Here is a 16760-nt window from a genome sequence, read left to right on the forward strand (position 1 = left end):
GCTATTGTCATTATTCCCTGTTCATCCTCCCAGCTGCTCCCTCATCCACGTCCTCCAACCATAGGCAGCAAGTCCTCTGCCAGTGTGGATAGTGGAGGTGGGCACGCTGGCTGAGGGGTGCCCTGGGTGGCCATGCTGTTGCCACCATGCACTGGGGAGGAGACCAGAGAACCCAAGTTCAGTTCCTGGTCTTCCAGAGGTGAGCCCCTAAGTGCCCCGTGAGAGAATGAGATGCTACTTCACAGGTTGAACGGAATAAAAGTCTTCAACAAGATTTCCCTATGGTTTAGCAACTCCACTTCTGGTATGGGCTGAATTGTGTCCCCGCCCACTCCCCAAAAGTCATGCATTGAAGCGCTAATTCCCAATATCTCAGAATGTGACTGTATTTGGAGGTAGAGGTAATTTTAAAATTACCCTTAAAGAGGTAATTAAGTTAAAATAAGGCCATTAGGGCGGATCCTAATCCAATATGACTGATGTCTTTTTAAGAAAAGGAAATTTGGACACACTAAGCCACCAGGGATGTGTGTGTATGGAGAAAATGCTATGTGAGGGCTCAGCAAGAAGATAGTCATTATTATTTCTTTTTACCAACCAAAAAGAAAGGCTTCAGGAGAAACCAGCATTGCTAACACCTTGATCTTGGACTTCCAGTTTCCAGAACTCTTGAGAAAATTAATTTCTGTTGTTTAAGCCACCCAGTCTGTGATATTTTAATAAGGCAGCCCTAGCAGACTAATACAGCTTCCTAACTGTGTAGCTCTAGGCAAGTTATTTCACTTCCTAAATGTCAGTTTCCTTATTATAAAACAAGAATGAAAAAATAGTAGCCATGGCAGAGGATGTTGTGAAGATTAAATGAGATAGCACCTGTAGCAGAGGTGCCCGGGACCTGACACAGGATAAGAGCAGGGAATATGTTAGCAATCGCTGGTAGCATCTTATTCATTTTAATTTATTCTTTGTTTATTTAGCAACAACTTGTTTATGATGACAAAAGCCATGTGTGTTTACTATTCAAAAATCTTATAAAAATATCAAAAAATGCAAAGTTCTGTACAGTGTCAGCCCCTTTTCCACATATATGTAAACGTTTTAAAAATTACAACCATACCATGCATACCGTCTGTTAACTTCCGTCCTTCCTCCAGCAATAGACCTGCAAACAGTTCTCAAGGGGTTGTTATTCTTTTTTTTTTTTTTTGAGACAGAGTCTCACTCTGTCTCCCAGGCTGGAGTACAGTGGCCCAATCTCGGCTCACTACAACCTCCGCCTCCCGGGTTCAAGCGATTCTCCTGCTTCAGTCTCCCGAGTAGCTGGGACTACAGGCGTCCGCCACCACACTCGGCTAATTTTTGTATTTTTAGTAGAGACGGGGTTTCACCATATTGGCCAAGCTGGTCTCAAACTCCTGACCTTGTGATCAGCTTGCCTCAGCCTCCCAAAGTGCTGGGATTACAGGTGTGAGCCACCGCCCCCAGCAGGGTTGTGATTCTTAAATGCCCATTACTGTCTCACTTTGCTGGAAAGGGGGAAAGGGGAAACTAAATGTGAGTTTCAAAGAGAATGGCCCTGCTTCCTTTGGGGAAGCTGTTGGCCTCCCTCATTATGGGGCACCAGCCCTTCATACCCCTTCCTGGAGATATTGGTTGGAAGAGGTCCCTGTACATCCCTCCCCAGGCTGGTGCCCAGGCTCTTCCCAACACCCCTCCACCCTGCTCACCCCTCATTCCCACTTTCCTCCCCTGCTTTCCTGTCCTGTCCCTCCCAGGTGTTAAATGGGGGGAATTTCAGTCTGGAGTGAATGTTTACAGCTTACTTGAAACCCTTAAAAATAAAAATTCATCATAAACTGACAGATCCTTAAATTTAACTGTGCAAACAGTGCCGCTATAATATTTAAGCTCCGCTTGAATGGATGTTCTATCAAAACCACATGGGCTCCCACCTGGTTCCCTCTCTGCGATGCTGGAATTTGAGGAAATGCTGGTGGGATGTTTATTTGGGCTGAAGGCACAGACCTGCTTACTCCGGGTTACCTTTTTTATAGGTGCCTTCATGTGACTTGGTCAACAGCCCTGGGCCTTGGGCCACATGGAGTTCCTCTGGAGACATAGTGAGCAGGAACAGTGCAGGATTCAGACTTGCCTGGTTTGAATCTTGGTTCTGCAAGTGACTAGCTACGTGACCTTCAGAACTTTACCTGTCCTCTCCATGCCTCAGTTTCCCCATCTCTAAAATGGGGGGAGGTGTGATGATAACAGTTCCTCTTTATCAGAAAACTAGATGAGCGGCCGGACGCGGTGGCTCAAGCCTGTAATCCCAGCACTTTGGGAGGCGGAGACAGGCGGATCACGAGGTCAGGAGATCGAGACCATCCTGGCTAACCCGGTGAAACCCCGTCTCTACTAAAAAAAATACAAAAAAAAAAAAAAACTAGCCAGGCGAGGTGGTGGGCACCTGTAGTCCCAGCTACTCGGGAGGCTGAGGCAGGAGAATGGCATAAACCCAGGAGGCAGAGCTTGCAATGAGCTGAGATCCGGCCACTGCACTCCAGCCTGGGTGACAGAGCGAGACTCCTTCTCAAAAAAAAAAAAAAAAAAAAAAACTAGATGAGCTAATTTGTGTGACACACAATACCTGGAATATAGTATGTCCTCAATAAACTCTGTGTCTGTGTGTGTGTGTGTCTGTGTGTGTGTGTCTGTATGACAGAGAGAGAGAGAGAGTGGGAGGGAGAGAGTGGGCATGTGCTCAGGTGCAGTTGATCTAATTCCTGAGTTTATGACACACGGTCACCACTGGTCTGCACAAAGTCTGGCTCTTACTATGTTGATTCCTTCTCCTTTACCCTCATTTCCCTTGCCATTCTCTGTCCATCCAAGACAACCATTTTAGTCCATTTTAGAGATTTTGGGGGTATATATCCTTGACAAAATGGAATGTTGTTTTGTCTTTCATATGATCTTTTATTGACCTGAAAGTGTATTGCAGATTGTATTGTTTTGCTTTTATTTGTTTGTTTTTTCACTCAGAATGATGTTCTAAACACCCATGTGTGTTGCACTGTGTACGAATCTCTCTTTTCTAACTGTGGTTGGTACAACATGTTGTGCCTCCAGCACGCTTGACCATCTGCTCCTTAACTGATGGACTCCAGATTGCCCCAACTCGGCCCCACAAACAAAACTGCCTTGGAAATAACCGTACATGTCCTTTATGAACCTGTGTGAAAACTTCATTAGAATATATGACTGGAGAAAAACAACAGATGCTGGTGAGGCTGCGGAGAAAAGCGAACGCTTATGCCCTGTGGAAAACCGTTTGGAGATTTCTCAAAGAACTTGGAACTACCGTTTGACCCAGCAATCCCATTACTGGGTATATATCCAAAAGAAAATGAATCATTCTACCAATAAGATACATGCACTCGTATGTTCATCACAGCACTATCCACAATAGCAAAGACATGGAATTAACCAACGGATTGGCTAAAGAAGATGTAGTACATATACAGGACGGAATGCTACACAGCCATAAAAAAGAATGGAATCACGTCCTTTGCAGCGACATGGATGTAGCTGGAAGCCACAATCCTACACAAATTAATGCAGGAACAGAAAACCAAACACTGCATGTTCTCACTTATAAATGGGAGCTAAACTTTGGGTACTCATGGACATAAAGATGGCAGCAATAGACACAGAGTGGGGTGGGAGGGAGAAGCACAAAGAAAACCTATTGGGTACTATGCTCACTACCTGGGTGATGAGATCAGTCATATCCCAAACCTCAGCATCACACAATATACAAATCTGCACATGTACCCCCGAATCTAAAGTAAAAGCTGAGATTATTTTTTAAAAATACAAATTTAAAATTAAAAATACAAGCAAAACAGAATCTGTGACTAAGAATGAGTGGTCAGATAATATGTATGCACATACCTAATTTGACTAAGAACTGTAAACTACTAACTCATCCCGTTGGCCAATTTTTTAATTCAGGTTCATTTTCTTGTTAATTCTCAAGAGTTCCTTTCTATTCTTGTTAGCTTCTGATAAAGCAAATTATCTTCCTTTCATCTGTCATCTGTTTGCTATATCTGCATTATTCTTTGTTGATGAAATTATCAATTTTGGTATATTCATATTGTTTTTTCTTACATTGAGTGTTTTTAACTTTACATTGTTTTTATTGAGTTATAATTTAAATACAAAAGGATAGGTAGAGTGTTAAGTATATAGTTGGATGAGTTTGGACAAGCATCTACACTCATGTAACCACTACCACAGTAAAGATATACAACATTTTCACCACTCCAGAAAGTTCCCACTTGCCGCTTCCCAGTTAATCCCCCACAAAAGGCAAATACTGCTCTAATTTTCATCACCATAAGTTGTTTTTTCACATTTTAGAATTTCATATAAATAGAATCTTACATATACTTTCGTGACTGGTTTCTTTCATTCAATGTGTTTTTCAGATTCATTTGTGTTATTGCGTATATCAGTAATTCATTATTTTAATTGTTGAATAGTATATAATAAGAAATTTTGTATCCACTTATCTAACCATAGACATTAGGACTGTTTCTAGCTTTTGACTTTTACGAATAAAGCTACTATAAACATTTATATACAAGCCATGTGTGTGTGTGGTGTGTGTGAGTATGCAGTGTGTGTATGTGTGTGTGTGTATTCATTTTCACTCCTAAGAATGAAATTTTTGGATCATAGGATAGGTAGGTATATTTTATTTGTTTTTTGTTTTATTTTGTTTTGTTTGTATTTTTTTTTAGTAGAGATGGGGTTTCACCATATTGGCCAGGCTGGTCTCGAACTCCTGACCTCATGATCCACCTGCCTCGGCCTCCCAAAGTGCTGGGATTACAGGTGTGAGCCACCACGCCCGTCTGTTTTGTTTTGTTTTTGAGAATGGGGTCTCCCTCTGTTGCCCAGGCTGGAGTACAGTGGCACAATCATGGCTCAATGCAGCCTCAACCTTCTGGGCTCAAACAATCCTCCTGCCTCAGCTTCCCAAGTAGCTGGGACTACAGGTGCATACTGCCATGCCCAGCTAATTTTGTTTGTTTGTCTGTGTTTGTTTTGTAGGGACAGGGTCTTGCTATGTTGTCTAGGCTGATCTTGAACTCCTGGCCTCAAGTGATCTTCCCAACTTGGCCTCACAAAGTGCTGGTAATATAGGCATGAGCCACTGCTCCCAGCTGGTAAGCATTTTACCTTCAAAAGAAACTGTCAAAGTGTTTTCCAAAGTATTCTTACCTTTTCACACTCAAAGCAGAAATACAAGAGACTTTCAAGTGCTCCGCTTCTTCACCAACACTTAATATTTTCCACGTTTTAAATTTTAGCCATTCTGGTATGTAATGAGTACCTCATAGTGGCTTTAATATTGATTTTCCCTTAAGTCTACTGATGTTAAACATCTTTTCAAGCACTTATTGGCCATTTCTAGATCTCCTTTGCAGAGTATCTCTTCAAATTTTTACACGTTTTGTTTTAAATTTGATAGTCTTTTATTGTTGAGTTGTAGGAGTTTTTATACATTCTGGATGCAAGCCCTTTGTCAAATATGTGTATTACACAATACTTTCTCCTATTTTGTGGCTCATCTTTTCATTTTTAAATGATCTCTCTCTTTTTTTTTTTTTTTTTTTTTTGAGACAAGATCTCACTCTGTCATCCAGGCTGGAGTGCAGTGGTGTGATCTTGACTCACTGCAACCTCCACCTCCTGAGTTCAAATAATCCTCCCACCTCAGCCTCCCTAGTAGTTGGGATTACAGGCGTGCACCACCACACCCAGCTAATTTTTGTATTTTTAGTAGAGACCAGGTTTCACCATGTTGGCCGGGTGGGTCTCGAAGTCCTGACCTCAAGCGATCCGCCTGCCTCGGCCTCCCAAAGTGCTGGATTACAGACGTAAGCCACCATGCCCAAACTTAAATGATCTCTCGATGAGCAGACATTTATATTTTTGATAAAGTCAAATTTATGAATTTTTAAAATAGGCTTCATTTAGAGGAATTTTAGGTTCACAGCAAAATCAAATAGAAGGTGCAGAGGGTTCTCATGTACCTCCTGCCCACATAAAAACACAGCCTCTCCCACTACCAGCATCCTACACCACAGTGGAACTTCCATGACAATCGAGGAACTTACACTGACATACCATTGTCGCCCAAAGTCCATAGTTTGCATTAGGGCTCGCTTATAGTTGCATTAGGTGTTGTATACTCTATGGGTTTTGACAAATGAAAAATAACATGTATTCACCATTATAGTATCATACAGAGTAGTTTCACTGCCCAAAAATTAATCTGGGCTCTGCCTATTTATCCTTCCTTCCCCGCAACCTGTAGCAACCACTGATCTTTTTACTGTCTTCATAGTTTTGTCTTTTCCAGAATGTCATATAGTTGGAATCATATAGTTATGTAGCTTTTCAGGTTAACTTATTTCACACAGAAACATGCACTTAAAGCTTCCTTATGCCTTTTTTAGGGTTTGATAGCTCATTTCTTTTCAGCACTGAATGATATTCCATTGTTGGAATGTATCACAGTTTATTTACCCATTTACCTATTGATGGACATCTTGATTGCTTCCAAGTTTTGGCAATGGTGAATAAAGCTGCACTTTATGGATCTTAGAGCTATTGTGTTTTGTTTTATTTTGTTTTATTTTGTTTTGTTTCGATGGAGTCTTGCTCTGTCACCCAGGCTGGAGTGCAGCAGCGTGATCTCGGCTCACTGCAACCTCCGCCTCCCAGGTTCAAGTGATTCTCGTGCCTCAGCCTCCCAAGTAGCTGGGATTACAGGCACGCACCACCACAGCTAGCTAATTTTTGTATTTTTAGTAGAGACAGTGTTTCACCATGTTGGTCAGGCTGGTCTCAAACTCCTGACCTCAAGTGATCTGCCCACCTCAGCCTCTCAAAGTGCTGGGATTATAGGTGTGAGCCACCATGCCCAGCCAGAGCTATTGTTATAAATATCTGTGTGCAGGTTTTTATGTGGACAAAAGTTTTCAACTCATTTGGGTAAATACCAAGGAGCACAATTGCTGGATAGTATGATAACAGTATGTTTAATTTTGTAAAAAAACTGCCAAACTGTCTTCCAAAGTGCCTATACCATTTATCATTTCCACTAGCAATGAATGAGAGTTCTTGCTGTTCTATAGCCTTGCCAGCATTAAGTGTTGTTGGTATTATATTTTGGATTTGAGACATTTGTAAAAGTGTGTGATGCTGTCTCATTGTTGTCTTAATTTGCAATTTTCTAATGACATATGATATTGAGCATCTTTTCATATGCTTATCGGCCATCTTCTTTGGTGAGGTGTCTGTTCAGGTCTTTTGCCCATTTTTTAATTGGGTTGATCATTTACTTATTGCTGAGTTTTAAGAGTTTTTTCTATATTTTGTATAATAGTTCTTTATCAGATATGTCTTTTGCAAATATTTTCTCCAAGTTTGTGATTGTCTCCTCACTCTCTTGAAAATTTATCAGTATTAAATTTTCATAGATTTTGCCTATTAAGACCTCTCCAAGAAATATATTCACCCCCAAGGTTGTGAAAATATTCTCTAGTGTTTATTTCTGGGGACTTTACAGTTTTTGCTTGTGCATTTAGATATTTGATCCACCTGAAATTAATTTTTCAGTACATTGTAAAGTAGGGGTTGAGATGGAATTTTTTTCCATACCGATATCTAGTTGTTGCAGACACTTTGTTGAAAAGTCTTTTCTTTCCCCCTTTGGTACCTTTTGTTGAAATTCATACATATTCTGTTGATTTGGGGTGGAGAGTTCTGTAGATATCTATTAGGTCCGCTTGGTGCAGAGCTGAGTTCAATTCCTGGATATCCTTGTCAACTTTCTGTCTCGTTGATCTGTCTAATGTTGACAGTGGGGTGTTAAATTCTCCCATTATTATTGTGTGGGAGTCTAAGTCTCTTTGTAGGTCTCTAAGGGCTCGCTTTATGAATCTGGGTGCTCCTGTATTGGGTGTATATATATTTAGGATAGTTAGCTCTTCTTGTTGAATTGATCCCTTTACCATTATATAATGGCCTTCTTTGTCTCTTTTGATCTTTGATGGTTTAAAGTCTGTTTTATCAGAGACTAGCATTGCAACCCCTGCTTTTTTTTTTTTGTTTTCCATTGCTTGGTAGCTCTTCCTCCATCCCTTTATTTTGAGCCTATGTGTGTCTCTGCACATGAGATGGGTCTCCTGAATACAGCACACTGATGGGTCTTGACTCTTTATCCAATTTGCCAGTCTGTGTCTTTTAATTGGAACAATTAGCCCATTTACATTTAAGGTTAATATTGTTATGTGTGAATTTGATGCTGTCATTATGATGCTAGCTGGTTATTTTGCTCGATAGTTGATGCAGTTTCTTCCTAGCATCGGTGGTCTTTACAATTTGGCATGTTTTTGCAGTGGCTGGTACCGGTTGTTTCTTTCCATGTTTAGTGCTTCCTTTGGGAGCTCTTGTAAGGCAGGCCTGGTGGTGACAAAATATCTCAGCATTTGTTTGTCTGTAAAGGATTTTATTTCTCCTTCATTTATGAAGCTTAGTTTGGCTGGATATGAAATTCTGGGTTGAAAATTTCTTTCTTTAAGAATGTTGAATATTGGACTCCACTCTCTTCTGGCTTGTAGAGTTTCTTCCGAGAGATCCGCTGTTAGTTTGATGGGCTTCCCTTTGTGGGTAACCCGACCTTTCTCTCTGGCTGCCCTTAACATTTTTTCTTTCATTTCAACTCTGGTGAATCTGACAATTACGTGTCTTGGAGTTGCTCTTCTCAAGGAGTATGTTTGTGTCATTCTCTGTATTTCCTGAATTTGAATGTTGGCCTGCCTTGCTAAGTTGGGGAAGTTCTCCTGGATAATATCCTGCAGAGGGTTTTCCAGCTTGGCTCCACTCTCCCCATGATTTTCAGGTACACCAATCAGATGTAGATTTGGTCTTTTCTCATAGTCCCATATTTCTTGGAGGCTTTGTTTGTTTCTTTTTACTCTTTTTTCTCTAAACTTCTCTTCTTGCTTCATTTCATTAATTTGATCTTCAATCTCTGATACCCTTTCTTCCACTTGATCAAATTGGCTACTGAAGCTTGTGCATGTGTCACGTAGTTCCCGTGCCATGGTTTTCAGCTCCATCAGGTCATTTAACATCTTCTCTACACTGTTCATTCTAGTCAGCAATTCGTCTAATCTTTTTTCAAGGTTTTTAGCTTCTTTGCAATGGGTTCGAACATTCTCCTTTAGCTCAGAGAAGTTTGTTATTACCGATTGTCTGAAGTTTTCTTCTCTCAACCCGTCAAAGTCATTCTCCATCCAGCTTTGTTCTGTTGCTGTCAAGGAGCTGCGTTCCTTTGGAGGAGAAGAGGCGCTCTGATTTTTAGAATTTTCAGCTTTTCTGCTCTGGTTTCTCCCCATCTTTGTGGTTTTATCTGAGGTCCTACACATCTTTTGATAAATGTATTCCTAAGAACTTTATGGATCTCAGAGCTATTGTTAATGATATTGTTTTATATTTAATTTTTAAATTACTTGTGCTACCGTATAGATAAAATTGATTTTTTCAAAATGTTGACCCTATGTTCTGAGTTTGGCAATTTCTTTTGTAGATTTTGTAAGATTTTTCACACATAAGCATATAATTAATGAATAAAGATAATTTTACTTCTTTTCTAAGCTTTTTTTTTTTTTTTTTTGACAGAGTCTCTGTCTGTCACCAGGCTGGAGTGCAGTGGTGCAGTGGTGCAAACACGGCTCACTGCAGCCTTGAACTCCTGGACTCAAGCCATTCCCCACCTTATCCTCCCAAGTAGCTGGAATTACAGGCATGTACAACCATTCTTGGCTAACTTTTTGTAGAGACAGAGTCTCACCATGTTTCCCAGTCTCGTCTGCAACTCCTGGGCTCAAGCAATCCTCCCACCTCAGTCTCCCACAGCGCTGAGATAATAGGTGTGAGCAACTGAGCCTGGCCCTTTATGCCTTTTATTCATTTTTCTCGTCTTGTTTCAATGGCTAGAATTACCACTAGTATGTTGAATACAAGCGAAAGGGAACATCTTGACTTTGTTCTTAATTTTGAGGAGAAAGTATTTAGGGTTTTGGCTTTTGTTTTTGTTTTGAGATAGAGCCTTACTCTGTCATCCACGCTGAGGTGTAGTAACACAATGAGAGCTCACTGCAGCAGTCTCAAACTGATGGGCTCAAGTGATCCTCCCACCTCAGCCATCCAGGTAGCTGGGACTACAGGCATGCACCACCACACCCAGCTGATTTTTAAATTTTTCTTTTGTAGAGACAGGGTTTTGCCATGTTGCTCAGGCTGGTATTGAATCCTTGGTCTAAGTGATCCTCTTGTCTTGGCCTCCCAAAGAGCTGGCATTACAGGCATGAGTCATTATGCCGGCCAGCATTCAGCTTTTTGATATTTATTATTATGTTAGCTGTAGGCTTCTTACAGATGCCTGTATCAGACTGAGATGTTCCCTTCCATTGAAAATTGTTATTGTTTTAAAAAATCATGATTAGATGTTGAATTTTGCTAAACACATTTTCTTTATCTATTGAGATAATCCTATGATTTTTCCTCCTTTATTCTATTAATGTGATGAATTATATTTATTACCTTTTAAATGTTGAACCAAACTTTTAGCCCTGAGATGCATCCCATTCAGTTTTGATGTATGATCCTTTTTTGGTGGGGTGGGGGGCTGAGAAATTTTATTTTATTTCATTTTATTTTTTATTTCAATAGGTTTTGGGGGAGCAGATGGTGTTTGGTTACATGGATAAGCTCTTTAGTGGTGATTTCTGAGATTTTGGTGTACCCATCACCCAAGCAGTGTACACTGTATCCAATGTGCAGTCTTTTATCCTTCACCCCTGTCCTACCTTTCCCCTTGAGTCCCCAAAGTCCATTGTATCCTTCTTATGCCTTTGTGTCCTCATAGCTTAACTGAACAATATTTGGTTTTCCATTCCTGAGTTACTTCACTTAGAATAATGGTCTCCAGTTCCATCCAGGTTGCTGCAAATGCCATTATTTCATTCCTTTTTATAGCTGAGTATTATTCCATGGTGTATATATATATACATTTTCTTTATCCACTTGTTGGTTGATGGGTGATATGGTTTGTCTGTGTCCCCACCCAAATCTCATCTTGAATTGTAGCTCCCAGAATTCCCACATGTTATGGGAGGGCCCTGGTGGGAGATAATTGAATCATGAGGGCAGTTTCCCCTATACTGTTCTTGTGGTAGTGAATAAGTCTCACAAGATCTGATGGTTTTATAAGGGGTTTTCCTTTTCTCTTGCCTCTCACTCTGTCTCGCCTGCTGCCATGTGAGACGTGACTTTCACCTTCTGCCATGATTGTGAGGTCTCCCCAACCACTTGGAACTGTGATTCCATTAAACCTCTTTTTTAAAAAATAAATAAATAAATTACCCAGTCTCAGGTATGTCTTTATCACCAGCGTAAAAATGGACTAATATAATGGGTAACAACAAAAACACAAAGTGGGGAAAAGACACCCTAAACAAGAAATGGTGTTGGGATAATTGGCAAGCCACATGTAGAAGAATGAAACTGGATCCTCATCTCTCATCTTATACAAAAATCAACTCAAGATGGGTCACAGACTTTAATACCTGAAACCATAAAAATGTTAGAAGATAACATTGGAAAAACCTTCTAGACATTGGCTTAGGCAAAGACTTCATGACCAGTAACCCAAAAGCAAATGCAACAAAAACAAAGATAAATAGATGGGACCTAATTAAACTAAAAAGCTTCTGCACAACAGAAGAAATAATCATCAGGGTAAGCAGACAACCCACAGAGTGGGAGAAAATCTCTGCCAACTGTGCACCCAACAAAGGACTAATATCCAGAATCTACAAGGAACTCAAACAAATCAGCAAGAAAAAAGCAAACAATCCCATCAAAACATGGGTTAAGGACATGAATAGACAATTATCAAAAGAAGATATACAAATGGCCAAGAAACACGCGAAAAAATGCTCAACATCGCTAGTTATCAGGGAAACGCAAATCAAAACTACAATGCGCTACCACCTTACTCCTGCAAGAATGGCCATAATTTTAAAAGAAAGAATAATAGATGCTGGTGTAGATGTGGTAAAAACGGAACACTTTTACACTGCTGGTTGGAATGTAAACTAGTACAACCACTATGGAAAACAGTATGGAGTTTCATTAAAGAACAAATTTAGAGCTACCATTTGATCCAGCAATCCCACTCCTGGTAGATACCCAGAGGAAAATAAGTCATTATGTGAAAAAGACACTTGCACACACACATTTATAGCAGCAAAATTTGCAATTGCAAAAATATGATATATTATCTTTTTAACACAATGCTGATTTTGGCTTGTCAATTTTTGGGTAAGGATTTTTGTGTCTCACAAGAAATCTTAGTCTATTGTCTTTTTCCTTCCCTTGTTATATTCTTGTCATTTTTGGTATCAGGATTATGCTGGATCATAAAGCAACTTTGAAAGTGTTCTACTGTCCTTCACTCCCTGAAAGGATGTATATATGAACAATATTATTTCTTATTTATTTATTTTGAGACACAGTCCCACTCTGTCACCTAGGCTGGAGTACAGTGGTGCAATCTCAGCTCACTGTAGCCTCGACTTCCCAGGCTCAAGTGATCCACCCGCTTCAGTCAGCTGAGTAGCTGGGACTAGACACATGCCACTATGCCTGGCTAATTTTTATGTATTTTTAATAGAGAGGGAGTTTCACCATGTTGCCCAGACTTGTCTCGAACTCCTGGCCTTAAGTGGTCCTCTCACCTCAGCCTCCTGAAGTGCTGAGATTATAGGCATAAGCCACTGCACCTGGCCTTATTTCTTATTTCAATATTTGATATAATTCACCAGTAATGCCATCTGTGCCTAGAATTTTCCTTATGGAAAAGTTTAAAATTAAAATTTCGATCTCTCTAGTAGACATAGGGTTATTAAAATTTTCTATTTCCTCTTATACAGGTTTGGTAACATGAGTTTGTCTATTTTATTTAAGTAGTTGAATTTGTGGTATAAAGTGGTCTGTCCCTTTTTAATTATTTTAGTATCTATAGGATCTCTAGGGATACCTCGTCTGTCATCCCTGATGTTGGTAATTTGTGTGTTTTTTTTCTCTATCAGTTTAGCCTAAGTACTCAATTTTATTAATCTTTTAAAAATAACTTTTGGTTCTCTTGATTTTCTCCTAGTGTCTGTGCATTTTCTTTTTTAATTTTTGTGGATACATGGTGTATATATTTATGGTGTATATGAGATATTTTGATACAAGCATGTTTATACATTTTCTATTTCATCGATTTCTGCTCTTTGTCTTCTATCATCTACAAACTTTATATCTAATTTGCTCTTCTTTTTCTAGTTTCTTAAGTTGGAAGCTTAGATAATTGATTTTAAATCTTTCTTCTTTTCTAACGCAAGCAATTAAAGCTAGAAGTAAATAACGATTAAGCTATAAATATCCCTCTAAGAACTTTAACTGCATCCCACAAATTTCAATATGTTGTTTTTCCTTATCGTTTAGTTCACACTGTTTTCTAATTTCCCTTATGATTTCTTTCTTGAGCATAAGTTATTTAGAAGTATGTTGCTTAATTTTTGATTTTTGGAAATTTTCCATATATTTAATTGCTCTCAAGAAATTTAATTTTGTTGTGATCAGAGGACATATTTTGTGAGGTTTCAGTCAGTACTTTGACACGTATTGAGATTTGCTTCACGGCTCAGCAAATAGTCTATCTTAGTAAACATTTAATGTGCTCTTCAAAAAAAATGTACATTCAGCAGTTATTGGGTATAGTATTCTATAAATATCAATTTGTTTGATCATGTATTCAAATATTCTATTTCCTTACTGATTGATTTGTCTGCTTATTCTATCAATTACGAAAAAGGGAATATTAACATCACCTACATATTTGTGGATTTCTCTTATTTCTCACTTTGATTCTGTCCCTTTTTGTTTTATGCATTTTAAAGCTTTACTACTAGTTGTGTACACCTTGAGAATTATTATATCATCATGATTTTAACTTTCTATCTATAAAATGACTATTTTTGGTAATACTTTTTGTGTTGAAATCTAATTTATCTGATATTAATATAGTCATACTAGTTTCCTTATGACATAGTTTGTGTGACATATTGTGTTTCATCCTTTTATGTTCAACCTGTCTCCATATTTATAAAGTGATTATCTTATAAATGGCATATAGTTTGAGCCTTGCCTCTTTTTATTCACTTTGAAAATCTCCGCCTCTTACCGTACATTTAATGTAACTGTTAATAAGTTTGGGGTTGGCCAGGCATGGTGGCTCATGCTCGTTCCCAGCAGTTTGGAAGGCCGAAGTGGGTGGATCACTTGAGGTCAGGAGTTCAAGACCAGCCTGGCCAACATGGCGTAACCCTGTCTCTACTAAAAATACAAAAATTACCCAGGTATGGTGGCGTGCACCTGAATCTCAGCTACTCGGGAGGCTGAGACAGAAAAACCGCTTGATCCCAGGAGACAGAGGTTGCAGCGAGCTGATACCACACCACTGCATTCCAGCCTGGGCAATAAAGTGAGACTCCCTCTCAAAGCAAAAGTTTGGGGTTAAGTCTTAAGTCTACTATGTTGTCAGTTTCCATTTTGTCCCTCTGTTCTTTGTTCTCTTTTTCCCGCTTTCTTGGTCTAATTAAGTACTTTTTTAGAACCCCATCTAGTTTACTCTAATGACTTTTTAGCTATATGACACTAGGTATATACATGTATGTATATATATTTTTATTGTCATTCTTTTAATGATGTTTCAGAACAAAGAAAATGTCACAGAGTTATACGTGGTTTTTATCTGGTATAGGGTACAAGAAACAGTTACCAACAGAAGATATTTTTACAGCCCCAAAGTAGCTTACTTATAAATATTTGCAAAATTCATTCTTACGGTACTCATGTAGTTTTGTACTTGAATCGACAGTTTACAGAGTGAGTAATTAAAATTAGTCTTTTTTTGTTTGTTTTTTGTTTTTTGTTTTTTATTGAGACGAAGTCTCACTCTGTCCCCCAGGCTGGAGTGCAGTGGCATGATCTTGGCTCACTGCAAGCTCTGCCTCCTGTGTTCCCGCCATTCTCCTACCTCGGTCTCCCGAGTAGCTGGGACTACAGGCACCCGCCACCACACCCAGCTAATGTTTTGTATTTTTACTAGAGACGGGGTTTCACTGTGTTAGCCAGGATGGTCTCGATCTCCTGACCTCGTGATCCGCCCGCCTCGGCCTCCCAAAGTGCTGGGATTACAGGCTGTTCTGCCATCCACATTGGCCAGGCTGGTCTTGACCTCCCCTCATTTCTTTCAGAGCCTCTCTTCTCTGGGCTATAATTATGGTTTGCGGACTTTTTGTCAGAATCGGAATGGCTCCATTTGCTATTCTCCCTAGAACTCTCGTGTTTTAAGAACCTGAGCTTCTCCTTGGCTTTTTCCTGGTTATGGTGACTGCCAGAAAGTTCTTCATGAAGTTTTCTCTTCTTACACAGGTCCTTCTCTTCAGAATCACTGTGTGATATGCCCTGAATGCTTGCTTTTCTTTTCTTCCTATTTTTTTTCTTTATTGTCACTCTCACTCTCACTACTGCTTTCTGAAGTCTTAGTAGAGGAAGAGGAGGAGGAGGAGGAAGACGAGAAAGAGGAAAAGGATTTATGTTTTTTGTGTTTACTTCTGCTCTTCTGAAACTTTCTTTTTTCTTTTTTTTTCTTCTCCAGTCGATCTAATTTCCTAAGAAGTTTCTGTTTTTGTTTAGTTGTTAGTGACTTTAAGCATTCAGCTTCTGGATCTTCTTCACCCTCACTTGCAACATACTCTTGTGATGGATCGATCATTTGCCGTCAAGTTTCTCCCCAGTATATTTCCTTTCAGTGCAAACCCACTGTTTCTCATCTTCGCTATTAGCTCCAAGGGATGCATCGATGGCCCTGAACCATCAGCAAGAACGGAACTTGCATTGATTTCAGAAAGACCAAACAAAGGACATTCTTGATCTGTGTTGACATGACCCCATCGGTGACATTTAATGCACTACACATTTCGAACCTGAATACCCAAGGGCTGATCTCTGATGTTCATGTCATCCTTGGCATATTTTTCTCGTGTGGCTCCTTTCTGTCATTTAAATTTGTATTCAGTCTCTCCTTCTGTTTCTTCTTTCTCTTTGTTTTCTTTTTTAGCTCCTGATGGGGCTTCATACATGAAATTAAGGCCATTCTTTACATGCTCATCTCCCATAAGCAATCTATTACCATATGATTCTTGTTCTATAAGAAATTGCTGCATTAATTCTTCTTGTTTCTTCTTATCATATATTTTCTGTTTTGCCATCCATAGTTTTTTGATGTTGGATTTGGAGGCAGGATGAAAGTCCTTCTTGCACATGAAGTTGGTGAAGGATTTTCTCATCTTGGAGCTGGAGCTGGGGAAAGCAGCAGCTAAATCTGTAAGCAACATAAACAAACTCAACCTCCTAACCGGAACTGCCACCACTGTATATTTTTTAAATGATGGCTCTAGGAATTACATCCATAACTTATAACACTCTTTTTTTTCTTTAGATGGAGTCTCGCTCTGTCACCAGGTTGGAGTGCAGTGGTGTGATCTCGGCTCACTGCAACC

General features: G+C 39.5%; 1 pseudogene; it reads right to left on the reverse strand.

The window, feature by feature from the left end:
* Positions 1 to 16547, reverse strand: part of LOC112627093 — a 34432-nt pseudogene extending 17885 nt beyond the window's left edge.
* Between the last annotated feature and the right edge of the window lie 213 nt (positions 16548 to 16760).

This window comes from Theropithecus gelada, chromosome 6, assembly GCF_003255815.1.
Source record: "Theropithecus gelada isolate Dixy chromosome 6, Tgel_1.0, whole genome shotgun sequence".
Taxonomy (NCBI): Eukaryota; Metazoa; Chordata; class Mammalia; order Primates; family Cercopithecidae; genus Theropithecus; species Theropithecus gelada.